The sequence below is a fragment of the Ammospiza nelsoni genome, chromosome 15, assembly GCF_027579445.1.
Source record: "Ammospiza nelsoni isolate bAmmNel1 chromosome 15, bAmmNel1.pri, whole genome shotgun sequence".
NCBI classification, from domain to species: Eukaryota; Metazoa; Chordata; class Aves; order Passeriformes; family Passerellidae; genus Ammospiza; species Ammospiza nelsoni.
Window position 1 is genome coordinate 15,905 of NC_080647.1, and position 21,170 is coordinate 37,074.

The following is a 21,170-nucleotide window of genomic DNA, read 5'->3' on the forward strand; positions in this document are numbered from 1 at the left end:
TATTATTTCTTTAAAAAAACAGCCTACAACCTAAAAAAACCGAAAAAAATCTCCAATTTATTTTAACCTTTTTATATTTACATTCTATGTTTATATATCTTTCTTAATATATATACATTATACTCCACTCTATATATAATGTTACAATTATATACCATATATTATACTTTTATGTATGTATCTGTTATCTATGTCTACCACTCTAATTTCATATTTATTTTTAAATTTATATTTATTTCTATTTTCATGTGTATGTTAGACCATGTAAGTTCATTAACCCGACACATCAGAACCACAACAATACCGTACCTTTGTCAGCACCTGTACGCAGCCCGCGCTCATCCCATTGCAGCACATCAAAACAAAACCTATTTCTATTACTAAAGGAACAAACATCCCACAACATTGAACCCTAATAAAAACTCAAATAAACCTAACTGTAAATAAATTTTAAATCCCACTATAAGCAGCCCAAAGCCTCCACACATTCTCATCATAAACTTCCTCCTAAACCAATATCTCAAACACCCACAAACTCAAATACACCTTGAAAATGACACAACTACTAATAAAAACAAACACCCATTAAAAATTAAATCTAACCAACTCACTAGACTCAAAACTGTACAACTGACCCAAAACAGTACTAAGAAAAAAAAGCTCTACGTTTATGCACAAATAATAACCGATAATCTGGAAAAGTTATTTGAAAAAATTTTACAAATTACCTAAAAGCATAAAAATAAAAAAAAATCTAAACTATTAAAATACTACAAAATATCACTAACTAAATTTAAAAAATATTGCCTATAAAAACCCACCATATAAATGCCCCTCTCCCCAACAATAAAACTAAAAACACCTAACGAACCAGAAAGAAATCGGAACTTAGGAACACTAAAACCATAGCGTTCAAGAAGTCACACCACATCCCTTATCATACACCAACTACAAACAACATAAAACAATACAGTGAATTCTTAAAAACCACCTTAAAACCACTACATTGAAAAACATTTCAAAAATGAAAAACTGCATTTAACAAAAGCCATCTAATAAATTCACACCCAAAACTCCAGCAGCCCAGCTGGCCCTACCAAACCTGTATGTTTATACATAAATTAAACAAAACCAAAATGCCAGTAATACCTATCAGAAGTCTATGAAAGAAACCTCTTGAAATTAATCCTAGCTCAAATACAAACCAACCCATCCAGAAAGTCAGCTTCACCCAAAAAACAACTTACACAGAGTTAATAATACCAAGAAATAAAACAACACACCATATACCACCAATGAATATAATAGTGTAGGAAAAAAAATACTCCACTTTTTTTTTTTTTTTTTTTATTTAAACTAACTTATTTTATTAGCTAGAACAGAAGCTTTTGCCAAGACTGTAACAACAACTTCTTTTTCTTCTTCTCCTTCTGAAATATCCCTTCTCACTCCCAAATTCCTCACAACTTCTGAGTTTAAATCCAAGCCAAAAGCAAAATTCGTGCACTTGTGCGTTCGATGCTCCTGCCAGATTCTCTGTTTCCCTCCACATCTTCTTACACTTTCAGTCTTCAGGCTGTCCTGCCGTGATGAGTTTGTCGGAAGAATGGGTAAAGAGAGGATTTCCCTGCCTCCCCCCCAGAGCTGGTTTCCTCAGCCATTTCACTCAATCCCAAACCGGCAATGATGCACGCTCACCTGAAGCAGGGGAATAAATCTCTAAATGTCACTAAATACATAAAATGTACACAAAAATACATAAATGTCACTAAATACATAAAAGCGCATCCCCATTGTTCCAACACTCGGCAGCCCATGCGGCCAAGGTCAGAACTCTCTGCCCCCCGAGGACACGGCAACCAGCGGGGCCCTTTGTCCCTCTCTCCAGCACGGACCTATGAAGCCAGAGAGGAGTTTACAGAGACCGGGAGGCAGCGGGACGGGGCGGGCGCCCGGCCCGACCTTCCAAAGCTGGCGGCAGCGAAGGCGGGGAGCGCCACGGCCCCGCTCCGCCGCCTGCCCGCCGCCCCGGGGCCGCCCCGCCGGGATTGTCCGGCCCGCGGTCGCTCCCAGCGCCTGGAGCGGGGCGGGCGCGGGCTCGGGAGCTGCCGCCCTGTTCCGACGCCGCTCGCCCGCCCCCGCCCGCTGCCCCGGCCCGCGGAGCGCTGCGACCGCACCTCCGCCGCCCGCCGAAACCGGCCCCGCCCGGCCGCCCCCGCCGCGGCCGTTCTCCTCGGCCATCGCATCCCTTTGCATGACCGAATGTCCTTCACCCGCCCCCGCCATTTACAGACCTTGGGCCGACCGCCGCTGGCTCCAGCGCCCTTCCCTCGCTCGGCAGCCGCGTCCTTGCCCCGCCCCCGGCACTCAGCGGCGAGGGGCAGGGCGCTGGCTCGGGGGGGTGCGATCCCGCTCTGTGGCCACAGGGGGAGGAGATTTATGGGGGCGAGCGATTTCCCCGCCCATTTCGCCGCCATCTTGAGAAGGTCAAAGAACGCCCGCGACATTTGCGACGCGCCCCTCCCAAAATGGCGGCCGAGGAGGACCCTCGGAAGAAATAGGGTTTTACCCAGATGCCTCTCAGCAACCCGCCTAAATATGTTCGCCCACGGCGCCGCTGACCACATAGGCCGTGTCTTATACACTTAAAATGCCACATAAAAATCCATCGGGGCCGCCGTGGCGTCGGTGTTTCATGCAGGCAGCCGATTAGACCGACGCTGGCCCTCGACTTCCCCGCCCTTCTCGCTGCCATGTTAGGAAGGTCAAGGAAAAGTCCGTGACATCCGCGACTCGCCACTCCCAAGATGGCGGCCTCGCGGCTGCCGGTAGCGAAAGAGCTGCAGTACCGCGCTCTGCCCACAAGGCGGCAGCACTGCCGCCCGCCCCAGCCGGGGGCGCAGCGCGCCTCGGGGCTGCGGGCAGGCAAGGTGGCAAAAAAGAACAGGGGCGACCCCCGCCAAAAACTGCTCTGAAATAAATGCCAAAAACCTGCCTCTTACCCCACCAGAATCAAACAAGGCCCCTTGCTTTAAAGCCATGTTTAAATAAATTTTTTATTTCCATTTTTCGTATTTATATTCACATGCATAGCTATAGTGGACATTGATGTAGCATGTAATTTATATAACATTATTCTATTTCTATTATTTATATTTACTTATATTTTGTGCTTTTATAAATATCTTTCCACATTGATTGTATATTTCTATGTCTAAAATTACATTTCTATCATGCTTTCACTATTTAAAATACAAATCCCATCCTAACTAAATAAATACAAAAAAGCTCTATTCTTTTAAACTACATTGAAATATTTTTATATTTATAGCGCTCATGACTACACTCACATTTATATTTGTAGTTTATACTTAAGTATTATATTAATCATTATGTATAACATGTATCCTATTCAAATAAGAGATAAATTATTTTCCTAATTATGTACCATATCTACTGCTACAACTTATTTTTCCTTACATTTTTAATTTTTATATTAACCTTCAGCTATTTATGATCTATTTCTATTCTTAGATTTCTACCTTTATATTATTTGTATTTATAATGTTTATACTAAAACACCTGCTTTTGCCAAATAAAAAAAAATCCCCTTTATTTTAAACTACTTAAAAAAACCTAGAGTATATCAATCTGGTATAACATATAACAAATGATAGATATGATAGATGTAAAATTGATATAAATATTGTAGTGTATTATAGGAAATAAATAAAAATCAATATGATCCATAACACAAGTAATACTGTATAAATGTTATATTTATGTTATTTTATATTTCAAATAATTTAACATTTCTTTATATATTTGCATATACTTGACAAACATTTCTATATTTATACTTGGGTTGCGATTTTTTTCTGGGTGTTTTCTGGGTCTTTTCTTGCCCTTCTTCGAATTTTTTTCTGGGTTATTTCTTGTCCATCTTGGGGGTTTTTTCTGGGTTTTTTCTTGCCCATCTTCAGACTTTTTTCTGGTTTTTTTCTTGCCCATCTCAGAGTTTTTTTTGGGGGGTTTTTTCTGGGTTTTTTTCTTGCCCATCTTGGGTGATTTTCTGGGGTTTTTCTATGTTTTTTTCTTGCCCATCTGGGATTATTTTCTGGGTTTTTTTTCTCGTTGCTTTCTTGCCCATCCTGGGCTTTTTCTGGGTTTTTTTCTTGTCCATCATGTGGTTTTTTCCTGGTTTTTTCCTGCTCATCTTCGTCTGGTTTTCTGGGTTTTAAGCCAAAATCGGTACATATCATGTCAGTTCATGCAATACAACCCGGCTGGGGATTTTTTATTCTAAATTTAACAAGGAGTCGCAAAACCTGGAAAGCAAAAGTCACACACACAAGGTTAAATCCAGTCAGCATGCACTCACACACGCAGAGACGAGCAGACACAGACAGACACAGCCACGTGCTCTCACACACGCTCACACAATCTTTCCACTTAAATGCTCACTGCGGCCCTTACTCGAGATGCTGAAGAACGTGCTGTGACACATCTTCTGGCTGCCGCTCCTTGAGGTAAAATGGCAGATCCTGGGGAAATCAGCAGCCTCGGGGACCTGTGAGACGACAGGAAGGGTCAACGAGTGGCTATCTGACAGCTAGGACTTGTCTCCTCGCTGGACTGATAAATTTTCTACCCAAAATCCAATAGAAGACAGATGTATAGGTACATAGAACATAAGCCACCATAGGCAGATACAATACAAGCCAGGACTTGCAAAAATTCTCTGGAAGATGAATTCTTGCGCCCTATTCCCTTTCAGAAGAAGGAACCTACACAACTACTGCAGTCATCTGAGGAGGTGCATCTGAAAAAAAAGTTAGGACAACAGTCAGACGGTTCAATGAGAACTGAAGAGCTCCAGATATCCTGTGTCCATCTACAAATCCCATCTAGAGTCCAACTACACCCCACACTGCACATTACAAATCCCCGGGCCCTCTCCTATTGCACCAGGCTATGCGGCAGGGCAGAGCAGCTCGGGCACAAATGTGTGCTGACAGCCGTGACACAGGATGGACAGGACAGGACAGACAACGGGGACACAACACAGACAGAAAATTCTAGGCAAGGAAAATGGCTGCAAGGACTGAGAGAATGCAAAAGGAGATGACCGAGTTCAAACTGATGGTGAGCTGATGAGGCTCAGAGAACCCCGAAGGAAGAAGATGATAACTGAATGATTTCTTCTAAGAACTGCAAAGATGGATGCCTAGGAATCCTACGGTCAGAATCCTCTACCTAACCTCATATTACGCCAAGTCCTAATCCACCAAAATGGATCCAGGTGGGGGCATAGCTGTCCATACAGCCCAGACCAAGACCTGACAAGACATCAGATGCGATGCTTCCAAAGACAGAAGAGAGTCTGACGCCTGTCTGAGCTCCCCAGTCAAAAGTTCTGTGGCCTGGGTGCCAGGACAGGGAATGCAGAGATCACAGATGCTAACAATGATGCCAAGATTAATGACAGGCACCCCTAAGGTAAAAGACATGGGATACACAAACAACACACAATTCACAACAGACAAGTGACACGAGACACACCGGGACTGCTCTGCCCTGCTGCACACCTCAGCACTGTGATCAAAAGTGAGACTTGGCTTCTATGGGGCCTAAGGGGCCACTTCATTAACACCCCCCCACCTCCAAACTGGACTCAAAACCCCCTCCCTGTAATCCCCAAACCAGCACCGTGCTTTCAGCCCCTCTGTGGGTCACGGCCCTCTACTTATCTCTCATACAGCTGGGGATGCTGGTCCCTGTCAGGTGCAAAGAAAGGCCACCTCATCAGATGGGAAGGTCCTGCTGGCACCGGGCTGGTGTCTCTCAGACAGCTAGATTAAAGAGAACCAAACATCAGTGCCTGATCTTGGCACCGCATCGGCCAAAACCCCACCACTCTGCTACTCACCGCGCTCCTAAGAAGGCCCGGCACCTCCTGACCCTGACCCTCTGCCACACGTGGAATGCGTCTGCACCTGAAAGAAAGTTAGAACACATGTCAAACATCACCAGGATAACTCACAAGCTGCAAACACCATATGTCAATCTAGGAACAACATCTAGAGCCCAAGTACAGCCCACATTACAAATTTCAACTCCCCAAGGCTCGTCCTATTGCAGCAGGCCATGCGGCAGGGCAGAACAGCTCCGGCAAAAAATGTGTGCACACACCCGTGACACAGAAAGTGACAAACAGGGGGGACATGAAACACGACACATCATGCTTGTGGTGAGGGCCTCGAGGGGAAAAGGCAAAAGGGACCCCAAAGACACACCAGGGAGCACGGCACACCGGACAACACGACACAGATCGGAGCTGTTCTGCACTGCCCGCCTGAAAGCTGCCATCAAAAGTAGAGCCTCTCCCTTTAGCTGTCCTAAGAGGCCCTTGGAGAAGATTGCTTTCCCCTCTGCTCATTTTTGAATCTGTCCCAAGAACTCCCAATCTGCTACTCCGCCATCTCCAGACCGTGGCCCCCGACTTATCTTTTGGATGATCGGTGAGGGGAATCCACGCTGCACCTGAAATGAGTCTGCCTTGGAGGGCTCTGTGACGGCCTGTGAGCCTCTCGGTCAGCTGCAATAAAGAAAACCAAAACCAAAGTATGAGTCCAGAGTTATGTGGGCCAAATCCCTGCAAGTCAGCTACTTGCCCTCTCCTGAGTGTGCCTGGCTCCTTCAGGCTCCAGCTTCATCCTGATTCCAAGGCTGTGGCCTTTATTAGGAGTGGCACCTGGGTTACAGAAAGACAAAGTTAAATGGCATTCCTCTGAGTGCAGTGGATCACCTTGTATGCTGTAAGCCATGGCAATGCCTCTGCTAGGCTTCTGAACCAGCCTTGTGTGGGGGGGCCCTCAAATAAACACCCTTTCTCACCCTGCTGCTTGCAAACACGCTCCCAAGAAATCCTAAACTGGATACCTGATCACCCTCCCTCTCCCAGGCACCATCCTCAACTCACCTGAAGCCTCAATCTCAAACATCATCCTTGACACTGGGCAAATCCCTCTTGTGACACGACGAATCTGCTGAAAAATTGTTGTGCTTGAGAGCTGAGCAATAACAGCCCATTCTCTCCACTGCTCACCTTGACTGCTGGCATCCTGATTGACTTCCTGAAAAGAAAGACAAAGAACAGAGCTGTAACACACTCACCATACACACTTCTGCTGCAGAGACAAATGGGGCCTCACCGGCTCGGGGCAATCCCCTCGCCCGGGATGGGGCCCTCTGGCACACATTTAATCCATCTGAATCTGAAAAAAAAGTTAGGACAAGAGTCACACTCTTGTAGGATAACTGATGAGCTCCAGATGCCCTGTGCCCATCCACAGATCCCATCTAGTGTCCAACTACACCCCACATTACACATGCCAAGTCTCCAAGACTTCTCCTATCGCACCAGGCTGTGCAGCACGGCAGAGCAGCCCCATCCCAAAAGTGTGCAGACACCCGTGACACAGGACAGGACGTGACAAACAATAGGCACAAGACACAGACAGAAATTTCTTGGCAAGGAAAATGGCTGCAAGGACTGAGAGAATGCAAAAGGAGATGAGCGAGCTGAGACCGATGGTGAGCTGACGAGGCTCAGAGAACTCTGAAGGAAGAAGATGATAACTGAATGATTAATTCCAAGAACAGCAAAGACGGATGCCTAGGAATCCTACAGTCAAAATCCTCTACCTAACCTCGTAATATTACCAGTCCTAATCCACCATAATGGATCCAGGTGGGGCACAGCTGTCCATACAGCTCAGAACAAGACCTGAAAAGACGTCTGACTGGATGCTTCCAAAGAGAGAAGAGAGTCTGATGCCTGTCTGAGCTCGCGAGTCAAAAGCTTTGTGGCCCGGGTGCCAGACCAGGGAATGCAGAGATTACAGATGCTAACAATGATGCCAGGGGTACTGACAGGGCCCTCAAAGGCCTAAGGTAGAAGACAGGAGATACACAAAACAACACACAATGCACAACAGACAAGTGACACGATGCACACGGGGACTGCTCTGCCCTGCTGCACACCTCAGCACTGTGATCAAAAGTGAGACTTGGCTTCTATGGGGCCTAAGGGGCCACTTCATTAACACCCCCCCACCTCCAAACTGGACTCAAAACCCCCTCCCTGTAATCCCCAAACCAGCACCATGCCTTCATCCCCACTGTGGGTCGCAGCCCTCTACTTATCTCTCAGACATCTGGGGATGCCAGTCTGTGTCAGGTGCAAAGAAAGGCCACCTCGTCAGCTGGGAAGGTCCTGCTGGCACCGGGCTGGTGTCTCTCAGACAGCTAGATTAAAGAGAACCAAACATCAGGGCCTGATCTTGGCACCGCATGGGCCAAAACCCCACCACTCTGCTACTCACCGCGCTCCTAAGAAGGCCCGGCACCTCCTAACCCTGACCCTCTGCCACACGTGGAATGCATCTGCACCTGAAAGAAAGTTAGAACATATGTCAAACACCACCAGGGTAACTCACAAGCTGCAAACATCTTATGTCAATCTAGGAACAACATCTAGAGCCCAAGTACAGCCCACATTACAAATTCCCCCTCCCTATGGTTCGTCCTACTGCAGGAGGCCATGCGGCAGGGCAGAACAGCTCTGGCAAAAAATGTGTGCACACACCCGTGACACAGAAAGTGACAAACAGGGGGGACATGAAACACGACACACCATGCTTGTGGTGAGGGCCTCGAGGGGAAAAGGCAAAAGGGACCCCAAAGACACACTAGGGAACACAGCACACCGGAAAACACGACAGACCGGAGCTGTTCTGCACTGCCCGCCTGAAAGCTGCCATCAAAAGTAGAGCCTCTCCCTTTAGCTGTCCTAAAAGGCCTTTGGAGAAGATTGCTTTCCTCTCTGCTCATTTTTGAATCTGTCCCAAAAACTCCCAACCTGCTACTCCACCATCTCCAGGCTGTGGCCCCCGACTTATCTTTTGGATGATCGGTGAATGGAATCCACGCTGCACCTGAAATGAGTCTGCCTTGGAGGGCTCTGTGATGGCCTGTGAGCCTCTCGGTCAGCTGCAATAAAGAAAACCAAAATCAAAGAGTGAGTCCAGAGTTATGTGGGCCAAATCCCTGCAAGTCAGCTACTTGCCCTCTCCTGAGTGTGCCTGGCTCCTTCAGGCTCCAGCTTCATCCTGATTCCAAGGCTTTGGCCTTCATTAGGAGTGGCACCTGGGTTACAGAAAGACAAAGTTAAATGGCATTCCTCTGAGTGCAGTGGATCACCTTGTATGCTGTAAGCCATGGGAATGCCTCTGCTAGGCTTCTGAGACACCTTGGGAGGGGCTCTCTAATAAACAAATAAAGACCCTTTCTCACCCTGCTGCCTGCAAACCCCCTCTCAAGAACTCCTAACTGGATGCCTGCTCACCCTCCCTCTCCCAGTAACCATCCTCAACTCACCTGAAGCCTCAATCTCAAACATCATCCTTGACACTGGGCAGATCCCTCTTGTGACACGATGAATCTGCTGCGAAATTGTTGTGCTTGAGAGCTGAGCAATAACAACCAATTCTCTCCACTGCTCACGTTGACTGCTGGCATCCAGATTTACTTCCTAAAAGAAAGACAAAGAACAGCAGTGTAACAGAGTCAGTTGAGAGGTGTAACAGAGTCTGCTGGAGAGGCAAATGGGGCCTCACCTACTCAGGAGAATCCCCACACCTGGCATGGGGCCCTCTGGCACACATTTAATCCATCTGAACCTGAAAAAAAAGTTAGGACAAGAGTCACACTGTGGCAGGATAACTGATGAGCTCCAGATATGATGTGCCCATCTACAAATCCCATCTAGAGTCCAACTACACCCCACATTACAAACTCCAAGTCCCTGGGACTTCTCCTATCGCACCAGGCTGTGCAGCAGGCAGAGCAGCTCGGGCACAAATGTGTGCTGAGAGCCATGACACAGGATAGGACAGACAACGGGGACACAACAGGAACAGAAATCTCTTGGCAAGGAAAACGGCTGCAAGGACTGAGAGAATGCAAAAGGAGATGAGTGAGCTGAGACCGATGGTGAGCTGATGAGGCTCAGAGAACCCTGGAGGAAGAAGATGATTACTGAATGATTTATTCCAAGAACAGCAAAGACTGATGCCTAGGAATCCTACAGTCAAAATCCTCTACCTAACCTCGTAATATTACAAGTCCTAATCCACCATAATGGATCCAGGTGGGGCACACCTGTCCATACAGCTCAGAACAAGACCTGAAAAGACATCTGACTGGATGCTTCCAAAGAGAGAAGAGAGTCTGATGCTTGTCTGAGCTCCCTAGTCAAAAGTTCTGTGGCCTGGGCGGCAGGCCAAGGAGTGCAGAGATCACAGAGGCTAACAATGATGCCAGGGTTTCTCACAGGCCCCCCTAAGTGAAAGATATGGCATACACAAACAACACATAATGCACAATAGACAAGTGACACGATGCACACCGGGACTGCTCTGCCCTGCTGCACACCTCAGCACTGCAATCAAAAGTGAGACTTGGCTTTTATGGGGCCTAAGGGGCCACTTCATGAACACACCACACCCCCCCCCCCCAAAACTGGACTCAAAACCCCCTCCCAGGAATTCCCAAACCAGCACCCTGCTTTCATCCCCTCTGTGGGTCACAGCCCTCTACTTATCTCTCAGACATCTGGGGATGCTAGTCCCTGTCAGGTGCAAAGAAAGGCCACCTCATCAGCTGGGAAGGTCCTGCTGGCACTGGGCTGGTGTCTCTGAGACAGCTAGAGTAAAGAGAACCAAACATCAGTCCCTGATCTTGGCACCGCATCGGCCAAAACCCCACCACTCAGCTACTCACCGCACTCCTAAGAAGGCCCGACACCTCCTAACTCTGACCCCCTGCCACACATGGAATGCGTCTGCACCTGAAAGAAAGTTACAACATATGCCAAACACCACCAGGATAACTCACAAGCTGCAAACACCTTATGTCAATCTAGGAATAGCATCTAGAGCCCAAGTACAGCCAGCATTACAAATTCCAACGCCCAACGGTTTCTCCTACTGCAGCAGGCCATGCGGCAGGGCAGAACAGCTCCGGCAAAAAATGTGTGCACACACCCGTGACACAGAACGTGGCAAACAGGGGGGACATGAAACACGACACATCATGCTTGTGGTGAGGGTCTCGAGGGGAGAAGGCAAAAGGGACCCCAAAGACACACTAGGGAACACAGAACACTGGACAACACAACACAGACCGGAGCTGTTCTGCACTGCCCGCCTGAAAGCTGCCATCAAAAGGAGAGCCTCTCCCTTTAGCTGTCCTAAGAGGCCCTTGGAGAAGATTGCTTTTCCGGCTGCCAATTTTCAAATCTGCCCCAAGAACTCCCAACCCACTATTCTCTCATCTCCAGGCCAAGGCCCTCGACTTATCTTTTGGATGATCGGTGATGGGAATCCACGCTGCACCTGAAATGAGTCTGCCTCGGAGGGCCTCGTGATGGCCTGTGAGCCTCTCGGTGAGCTACAATAAAGAAAACCAAAACCAAAGTATGAGTCCAGAGTTATGTGGGCCAAATCCCACCAAGGCAGCTACTTGCCCTCTCCTGAGTGTGCCTGGCTCCTTCAGGCTCCAGCTTCATCATGATTCCAAGGCCTTCATTAGGAGTGGCACCTGGGTTAGAGAAAGGCAAAGTTAAATGGCATTCCGCTGAGTGCAGTAGATAACCTTGTGTGCTGTAAGACATGGGAATGCCTCTGCTAGGCTTCTGAGAAGCCTTGTGTGGGGGAGGCCTCAAATAAACAAATAAAGACCCTTTCTCACCCTGCTGCCTGCAAACTCCCTCCCAAGAACTCCTAACTGCTCACCCTCCCTCTCCCAATCACAATCCTCAACTCACCTGAAGCCTCAATCTCAAACATCATCTTGGACCTTGGGCGGATCCCTCTTGTGACATGATCAATCTGCTGAATAAAATGTTGTGCTTGACACAGCTTGGAATTTCAGGGAGTTGCACTCCTCAATTAAAAAAAAACAAAACAAAACAAAAAAAAACCAACAAAACCAATCCCAAAAACAAACAAAGAAAAAAACCAAACAAACAAAACCCACACAAACAATAAATCCCAAAACACCTAACTCCCCACAGAAACAAAAAAACCACAGAAAACATCAAAAAATCCAAAACCCCCACAAAAACCAACTAAAAACCCCAAAATGAAAACCAAAAAAACCCAAAAATTCCACCAAAAGAAATCCAACCAAAAAAACAACCAGAGCAAAACTAAAAATTACAAAAGCACCTTACCACTCCTAAACACAAAACCCAAAATCACAAACCTAAATACTCCCTGTATTCCATGCTGTTTTCTTCACAGAATCTTCCAAGCCTCTGTGCTTTAGATGCCCAGAAACACCTGCTGAAAAGATGCTGAGACGGGCTGAAAAAGCCTCTTCACTGAAATGAGGAGAGCTCTTAACCCAGCACATCCCAGAGAGGGAATGAAGCCCCTCAGCCACGGCTGGGGTTAATATACCCCTGATTGTGCCCGCCTCTCGTTCCCATGCCACCCAGGAAAAGGGAGGGGGCGAATCCCACCAAGCCCTCAGAGCAGCTGCAGCTGTTTGGCTCCTCTGACTCACATTCAAGGGCAGTAAAGGGCTTGTTATAGAAGAAAACTTTTCAGAAAAGTAACAGTGCTTTCTTTTTTTGCAACAACTACTTGGAGCAGAAGAACAGAAAACTGGCAAGATATAAAACTTTGTGGTAAGGTTACATAGCTAGATCAATTGGGTAATTGGGTAATTTGCTGTTACCTTACATAATTATTCTGTGTTTAACAAAAGCCATCTAATAAATTCACACCCAAAACTCCAGCAGCCCAGCTGGCCCTACCAAATCTCTATGTTTATGCATACAGTAAACAAAACCAAAATCCCAGTAATACCTATCAGAAGTCTGTGAAAGAAACCTCTTGAAATTGATCCTACCTCAAATACAAAACAACCCATGCAAAGTTAGCTTGACTCAATAAACAATTTACACAGAGCTAATAACACCAAGAAATAAAACAGCACACCATATACCACCAAAGAATATAATAGTGAAGAAAAAAGAAACCACTTTTTTTTTTTTTTTTTAAAGCTTTTGCCAGGACTCCAACAACAACTTCTTCTCCTTCTGAAATGTCCCTTCTCCTTCCCAAATTCCTTACAACTTCTGAGTTTACATCCAAGCAAAAAGCAAAATTCGTGCACTTGTGCGTTCGATGCTCCTGCCAGATTCTCTGTTTCCCTCCACATCTTCTTACACTTTCAGTCTTCACTCTGTCCTGCCGTGATGAGTTTGACGGACGAATTGGTAAACGTTAAGAGAGGATTTCCCTGCCTCCCTCCCCAGAGCTGGTTTCCTTAGTGCATTTCACTCAATCCCAGGCCGGAAACGATGCACGCTCACCTCAAGCGTGCAAGGCTCACAGCTGCTCGGCTAAACTCGGCTCTAATCGGCTAAACTCGGCCATTGTCATCTGCATTCGGCTGGACTCGACCCTTCGGCACGGATCGCCTCGCTTCGGCCGAACTCGGAGCCGCTCTCTGCGCTCGGCGCGCCTCGGCTCGCTTCGGCCGAACTCGGAGCCTCTCTGTGCGCCCGGCGCGGCTCGGCTCGCTTCGGCCGAACTCGGAGCCGATCAGTGCGCCCGGCGCGGCTCGGCTCGCTTCGGCCGAACTCGGAGCCGCTCTCTGCGCTCGGCGCGCCTCGGCTCTCTTCGGCCGAACTCGGAGCCGCTCTCTGCGCTCGGCGCGCCTCGGCTCTCTTCGGCCGAACTCGGAGCCGCTCTCTGCGCTCGGCGCGGCTCGGCTCGCTTCGGCCGAACTCGGAGCCGCTCTCTGTGCGCCCGGCGCGGCTCGGCTCGCTTCGGCCCAACTCGGAGCCGCTCTCTGCGCCCGGCGCGGCTCGGCTCGCTTCGGCCGAACTCGGAGCCGATCAGTGCGCCCGGCGCGGCTCGGCTCGCTTCGGCCGAACTCGGAGCCGATCAGTGCGCCCGGCGCGGCTCGGCTCGCTTCGGCCGAACTCGGAGCCGCTCTCTGCGCTCGGCGCGCCTCGGCTCGCTTCGGCCGAACTCGGAGCCGATCAGTGCGCCCGGCGCGGCTCGGCTCGCTTCGGCCGAACTCGGAGCCGCTCTCTGCGCTCGGCGCGGCTCGGCTCGCTTCGGCCGAACTCGGAGCCACTCTCTGCGCGGCCCGGCTCGCCTCGGCCGAACTCGGAGCCGCTCTCTGCGCTCGGCGCGCCTCGGCTCTCTTCGGCCGAACTCGGAGCCGCTCTCTGCCCTCGGCGCGGCTCGGCTCGCTTCGGCCCAACTCGGAGCCGCTCTCTCCGCGTTCGGCTGAGCTCGCCTCGGCTCGGCTCCCTGACGGCGGGCAAGCGGCGCCGCCTCACGTTAAACTCGCCCGGCTCGGGGCTCTCCTGCTGCCGCGTCCCGCGGGCGGCCCGGCCATCGCACGGACACGATCGGGAGCGCGGCGTGGCACAGGAGCTCATTGGGCAGTGACCGCACTCGCGCTAATTAGCGCGCACGAGAGCAGCGGGCTCGGTTCGGCTGAGCTCGGCTCCGTTCAGGCAGCCTCGCAAGCCTGGCCTCGGTTCGCTCGAGGCCGTCAGGTTCCGCCGGTCTCGCCTTGGTTCGGCCGAAGGAGGCGTCGTTCGCTCGTGTTTTTACAAATATCTTTCTATATTGACTGTATATTTCTATATTTAATTTTATACTTCTATAATACTTCCATTATTCCAAATAAAAACCCCGTCTCTAACCAAATAAATAAAAAAACCCTTCTTTTAAAGGATACTGAAATATTTTTTATTTATACTTTGTATAATTATACATTCATATTTTAATTTATCGTTTCTTTGGATGTATTACATTAATAATGATATATTATATATATAAAATTTTAAAATAGATTTAAATTATTATTTAAATTATGTATAATATCTACTGCTACAACTAATTTTTTCTGATATTTTAAATTTTTATATTTATCTGTATGTATTTATTATATATTTCTAAACTTAGATTTCTACCTTTATATTATTTGCATTTATAATTTTTACAATCAAAACCCTGCCTATTGACCAATAAAGAAAACCCGCTTTATTTAAGTATTTTAAAAATATTTTCATGTTTATAATTTTCATATTTATATTTATAATTTGTTCAATATTACATGAGAACACACCTGCTCCTGCACCGCAGTGGGGCCCCCTCTCCTGGGGACCTTGGGGTGCCCCAACGGCATCAGAGCCCCGAGTCTTCACCCCCTTCTCCTCTATTTAGAAACTACACTGGAACTTTTTTCTGGAAATAAAGACATTACCTAAATCCTCTCCCCGTGTCCTAGACAGATGGATATTCAGTTATTAGTTGGCTGGGCAGCAGTTTCTTAAATAGAATGATAAACAAGATGTGAACATTTCAGCTACAAGCAAATAGGCAAATCTGAACAAGGTACTGGTGGGCGACCACTGAAGTTATTTTGAAGGAATTTTTTAAACAATAAAATATTGATACCACAAAAATAAAGCAAAAAGCTAACTACTGGCTAAGAAAAAATTAACTTTTGACAGCAACAACATTCCAACCACACAGGCTTTTTCCCGATGTCATACCTTATAACTACCTCTCTTGGGAATTCTCATCATGTATCCCAAAAGGAATAAATACCTCAGAGCGTCCTAAAGCAAAAAGTAGCACACGTGAGCTCCTCACACTCCCGGGAGGCCTGCACAGCGTGCACTGAGTCTGCAACAAATTCTGCTCAGTGAGAGTCTGCAAACAAAGGTTCAATTGATGAATTGAACTGATTGTAAAGGGAGGTTTTCTAAGCACAGAAGCACAACAAAGAACAAGCAAAAACAATTCTTAAAAAAAACCTGCAAGTTTTATTTAGCATATATGCGACTGATTTCCACCCTGTGGCTTCTCACTTTGATTCGCGTCTGTAGGTTCAGGAAGATGACAATGCACACTCTGCCCTCCCTGAGCCCCCCACAGCAGCTGAGCGCTGCTCCGTGCGCTCAGATCGTCAGGAACTGGATTGCCCGCATGGACTGGAACTGCTCTGCTGCAGATTCAGGAGAGAGAGGCTGGCTGAGGCGTCGTCCCAATTCCATTTCTGTGTGACGAGAAGCGGTTTGTTCCCAACGGGTGCAACAATCCCCAGCTCGCTTCCATGGTGAGTACCGATGGCACACAAATGGCAGCCTGAGGAAATCGTGTTCTGGGCTCTAAGTGGTCGGGACAGGGTCTGATTTTTTGTTTTGCATCTGTATGATGATTAGTACGACAGGGCCCTGATCGATGACATGGCAGCACAGAATTAAAAACTCCTCAATAGGATTACATCGACTTCTAGGAAAAGACAAAAGCCTAGGACCCTTCTGAAATCTATTTTTAATGCGAAGCACACGGATTGTCACTATGCTGTGCCTTCCAGCTTTTCAAAGCAGCTTACCTCTGAAGACCAGAAAACATTTATTTCTACAGAAACAATGGGCAACCCCCAGGCTAATCTCAGCGCTACTGTTTAATAGGGGATCTGCCAGCGTGCCAGTCCAGCTTCAAGTGTGCTTTATTTCAGTCTAACATCCCCTCAAAATTCTTCTCACATCTCCCAACCCTGACATCTTATTTTTCCCTAAAGCTTCTCATCATTAGCAATTTCCAAGTAACATGGTATTTTTACAACATTCAAAAATGTCATGCTGGACTGTGCTAGAGAGTAATTTGCAAATATAAGCTTAGCAAAGTTTGAATTGACTTGTCCAGAGAAAAAACCTACAAGTGAACACCTACACCTGCCTACAAAGAGCTAACAAGCCCCTGGCAGCTGCCAGCATCAAAGCACAGCGGATGTTTCTAATACAGGGTAAGGATAACAATATCACCTTTTGTTCTCTCCAGCTTGTTTTCCCTGCAGTCATATTTTGCTTCTTATGATTTTTTTAGTCTCTGCATCTTCTTGGACAGCACCGAGCCCGACGACAAGGATACGAGAGTCTTTCCCTGCCGTAGGGAGAGAACCAGGAAAACAGTTAAAATAAGAACAGGGTAGTTTGAAATTCATACTTCCAATGAGAAGCAGCGCCTAACAAACAGAACAAAAGTAAACAAAGCATGGTACCTCCCTGGGGACAGAAGACTTACAAACTCTCCAGGATTTACAATTCTAGCGACCAACCCCTTCAGGACGGCAGCCAAGTGTCCCATGAGGTGGTGCTGCACCAAAGAACGATCTGAGAGGTTCCAAAGAGTGAAATGCACAATATTTTGCAAAGCCGTAAAATCTTGCAAAATAACAAAAATACAATAGATGTAAACTACAGGGTAAGAGTACAAGTGTTCACTTTAAGAGCTGGAACCATCCAGGTGAGCACCTGATAACTGGATCCTCACCAGAGTTTGAACCCTTCAGGACACAGAAGGGTTTTCCCCAGAAATTTCACAGACTGAGTTTTGATAGAAGTATACTTGCCAGACCCTCAGAAACATCACCCATTCTCCAGGTGTCTGGAGAGAACTGCAAATGGCTCTCACGTAGTTTGAGCTAGCTCTGTAAGGTCTCAGGGTGAATTTCACCAGATGCAACCAAACTGGGCAACTCCCAGTGGGACAGAAGGAACCCAAAGCTTGGGTTCGCAGAGCTGCAGCAAATACTGAGGAAACAAACATAACAGCGTAAAAAATAATAAACCATCCTTTTTTTTTCTCTTGCTTTTGTTTTTTTTCTTATTCAGATCAGCATAGCAATTAAAGAGAAGGTGAAAAACTCACCATTACTGAACATTTCATCATCTGTAGGCTGAGCATCCTTAGCACAGAGGACTCCAAAGTTAAAATTCACCGATCCCTGGGAAATAAAACCAAATATTGTATGATAAACAATCAAACAGCAGACGTAAAAATTTGTTTCCTCTAAGGACTTTCGGGTACGTATGTACCTTTGCATACATCCAACACATTGGAACATACACTTTATACCATCTCCTAATAAGTAAAAATTTACCTTTAAACTTTGATAGTACAGCATAAAATTATGAACTTAAATTGGTGATCTGTTATTATTAAGTTGGTGCCTAAAGTTATTTCTGCTGTCAGGTTCAAAAAAACATTAATTTTTTTTACTGGAATGAGCAATTGATTTCAAAGTCATCACAAGCCCACCAAAACACAAAGCAGTATTCACTGGATGGGTCTGTGAGCTAGAAGTAGTTAGGCTTGTACTTCCCTCTTGCTATTCCAGAACCAATAAATCCTGTCAACAAAACCAGGATCTATAGCCCACTGCTGTGAAAGATTCTACGAGGATGATGGTTTGATTTGTGTTTAGAAGTTTTGATTTGAAATGGCCAGTTCAATGGATAAAGACAGTTTAAGTAGTATTACATTGCTATTATTATTATTTCTATTATTATTTTTACTATTACTACTGCTATTGTTATCATCTGCTACTGGAAGAAACAAACCAGTAGTACCTATACTTAATTACTTTTATTTCCAGGAAATAATAAAGAAAAAGAACCAAACCAAAAAAAGTCACTTCCTACCTTTTATATCAAGGGATGAAAAATTTCTCTTGGGCTCTTCTCCAATTTATCAAGACTCATAGCACTGAAAGGCAAACAAAACAGTGCTTTATAGAAGGGCAAGTGCACATTTCAAGGCTGAACCACCAACTGATTGCAGTGACAGCAGTTACAACATGAATCCTTCCCAGAGCCTCTGTTAAATGGAATGTTCTGTGGAACTGCCGTTTCTTTCCCAAAACACTAACTTCCAACACTTCCTAATAATATTTTGTATTTTAAAACAAAAGAAGTTAGTGAGACTCTGTGCGGAGGTCAGGTTTAAATTTATTTCCTTCTAAAGCACAGAGCTCTGTTCCATCACCCTTCACTTCGGCTCTACACTGAATCGTGGTGAGCATTTGAGGAGTGCTCCATAATCAATTCTATTTCTCTCTTTTTCTAGCTCTCTCTATTCCTAAATCATTCCAGACAAGTCAAATGAAAAATGAAAAAAACAAGTTCAGCATCAAAGTCACACTTTTTCCCGTTGTCTGGTCAAGAACAGGCTCTAAATCCACTTACTGCTGCCTTCAACGATTCAGACTTGCAAAAGCATTCTTACATATTTTACAGGTTTATCATAAAACCCACAGAACGCAAGCTCTGAATTACAGGAAAAGGTACACAGGCAAATATCTAAAGGGATCACTTATTAGTAAATACATACCTTGGTAGAGATCGCACTGAGAACCTTTCTGAGGGACTCTAAGGGACGCATGTTTTCTGAGCACCCTATAAACAAGAAAAGCTAGGATATATTACAGGACATCCCCACTTTTTCTACATATTCAAATAGTATTTTTAATAAAAACAATTCAGTTAAAAAAGAAGGAAGAAAACCAAGCTAATTTTACTCAGCTGTATTTACTGCCGATTTAGAGAAAAATCCCGGGCAGCGTCGGCCGTTGCGGCACACGTCGCGCCGGCAGCAGGGCCTGCCGGGAGTTGGAGTCTCGGGCTGGTAGCCACTCATGTGCCGCGATAGCCGTTGCGTCACACGCCGCGCCGGCAGCAGGGCCTGCCGGGAGTTGTAGTCTCGGGCTGACAGCCACGGCTCCGTCCCCCGCCACCGGGAGCTGCAGTCCCTCCCGGGCATCAAACGGGTCCTTCGCCCCAGGGCGGGGAAGGACCTGAGGCAGGACCGCTCCTCCCGAATGCCCTCTCTTTTCCCCTCCAACTCTTTTTCTTTTTTTAACGCTGTTTTTCACCCCTTTCCCTTCCCTTCCCTTCCCTTCCCTTCTGCTCTCCTGCTTTCTTTCCTTTCCTTTCCTTTTTTTCCCCTTCCCTTTCCCTTTCTTTTTCTTGTATTTGTAATCTTGGTTTTCCTTCCTAGCTTTAGAATCAAAAAGCAGCAGTAGTAACTTTCAGGCTACCTGGGAGTAAAAAAAACCCCAAAACTATAATGATTGAAAGAAAACTATTTATTCCCTGGGAGCCTGAAATTTTCTACTGCTGCACATGACACAGAGCTTTTTATTCCTTCTTATATACAGTTGATATTTTATACTCGCTTTATACACCGCCCCCTGCCGTCTGCACCGGCGCTCTGCAGGCAGAGTGCTGCGGCGTCGTTCGGTTCTGTTTAAATAAACTCGGCTAAATTAGGCTTGGTTCGGCTTAGGTCTAAAATCGTTTCGGTTCGGCTTTTCGTCTAAATTCGGCTTTTCCGGCTCTTCGGCTGAACTCGGCCCGGTTGGGCTAAAGTCGGTCATATTCGGCTCTTTGTCTAAATGCGGCCAATGTCGGCTACAGTCGGCTATCGGTTACACTCGGCTATCATCGGCTCTTCGTCTCAAGTCGGCTGTGTTCGGCTACACTCGGCTCTTCGTCTCAAGTCGGCTGTGTTCGGCCACACTCGGCTCTTCGTCTCAAGTCGGCTGTGTTCGGCCACACTCGGCTCTTCGGTGAAACTCGGCTATTTTCGGTCACACTCGGCTCTTCGGTGAAACTCGGCTGTTTTCGGCTACACTCGGCTCTTCGGGGAAACTCGGCTGTTTTCGCCCACACTCGGCTCTTCGGCTCTTCGGAACAATTCGGCCCGGCTCGGCTCCCTCAGGGCGGGAAAGCGGCTGTCAGAGGACCCCGGCACAGCGAGGCGTTTCCCCACATGCCTGTCACAAACCCGCCGAAATACGCCCGCCCGCGGCGCCGCTGAGACCACAGCATGTGTCGGGTACACTTGAAACGTCACAGAAAATACCACCGGGGCCGCGCCGGGGTCGGTATTCCATGCAGGCAGTCCACTGTCACCCACCCCGGTCCTCCACTTCCCCGCCCTTTTCGCCGCCCTGTTGAGAAGGTCAACCAAAAGTCCGCGACATCCGCGACGCGCCACTCCCAAGGTGGCGGCCTCTCGGCGCAGGGCTGCAGTACCGCGCTCTGCCCACAAGGCGGCAGCACTGCCGCCCGCCCCAGCCGGGGGCGCAGCGCGCCTCGGGGCTGCGGGCAGGCAAGGTGGCAAAAAAGAACAGGGGCGACCCCCGCCAAAAACTGCTCTGAAATAAATGCCAAAAACCTGCCTCTTACCCCACCAGAATCAAACAAGGCCCCTTGCTTT

The 21,170-nt window shown here is 47.2% G+C and overlaps 2 long non-coding RNA genes across 4 annotated transcripts; both read right to left on the minus strand.

Moving 5' to 3' along the window:
- Positions 1-1,410: 1,410 nt before the first annotated feature.
- LOC132080111 (uncharacterized) lies at positions 1,411-2,400 on the minus strand. Of its 2 annotated transcripts, none has more exons than XR_009419497.1 (2): positions 2,295-2,400; positions 1,411-1,698 (listed from the first exon to the last, which is right to left on the minus strand). It is a non-coding gene; the product is annotated as an uncharacterized LOC132080111 (long non-coding RNA). The 2 variants fall into 2 exon arrangements; XR_009419496.1 differs by lacking the exon at positions 2,295-2,400 and adding an exon at positions 1,896-2,132.
- A 13,505-nt stretch (positions 2,401-15,905) lies between these two features.
- On the minus strand, positions 15,906-19,468 carry LOC132080166 (uncharacterized). 2 transcript variants are annotated; one of them, XR_009419508.1, is made up of 5 exons: positions 19,281-19,468; positions 18,593-18,656; positions 17,820-17,895; positions 16,934-17,051; positions 15,906-16,339 (listed from the first exon to the last, which is right to left on the minus strand). It is a non-coding gene; the product is annotated as an uncharacterized LOC132080166 (long non-coding RNA). The 2 variants fall into 2 exon arrangements; XR_009419507.1 differs by having other exon boundaries at positions 16,934-17,701.
- Between the last annotated feature and the right edge of the window lie 1,702 nt (positions 19,469-21,170).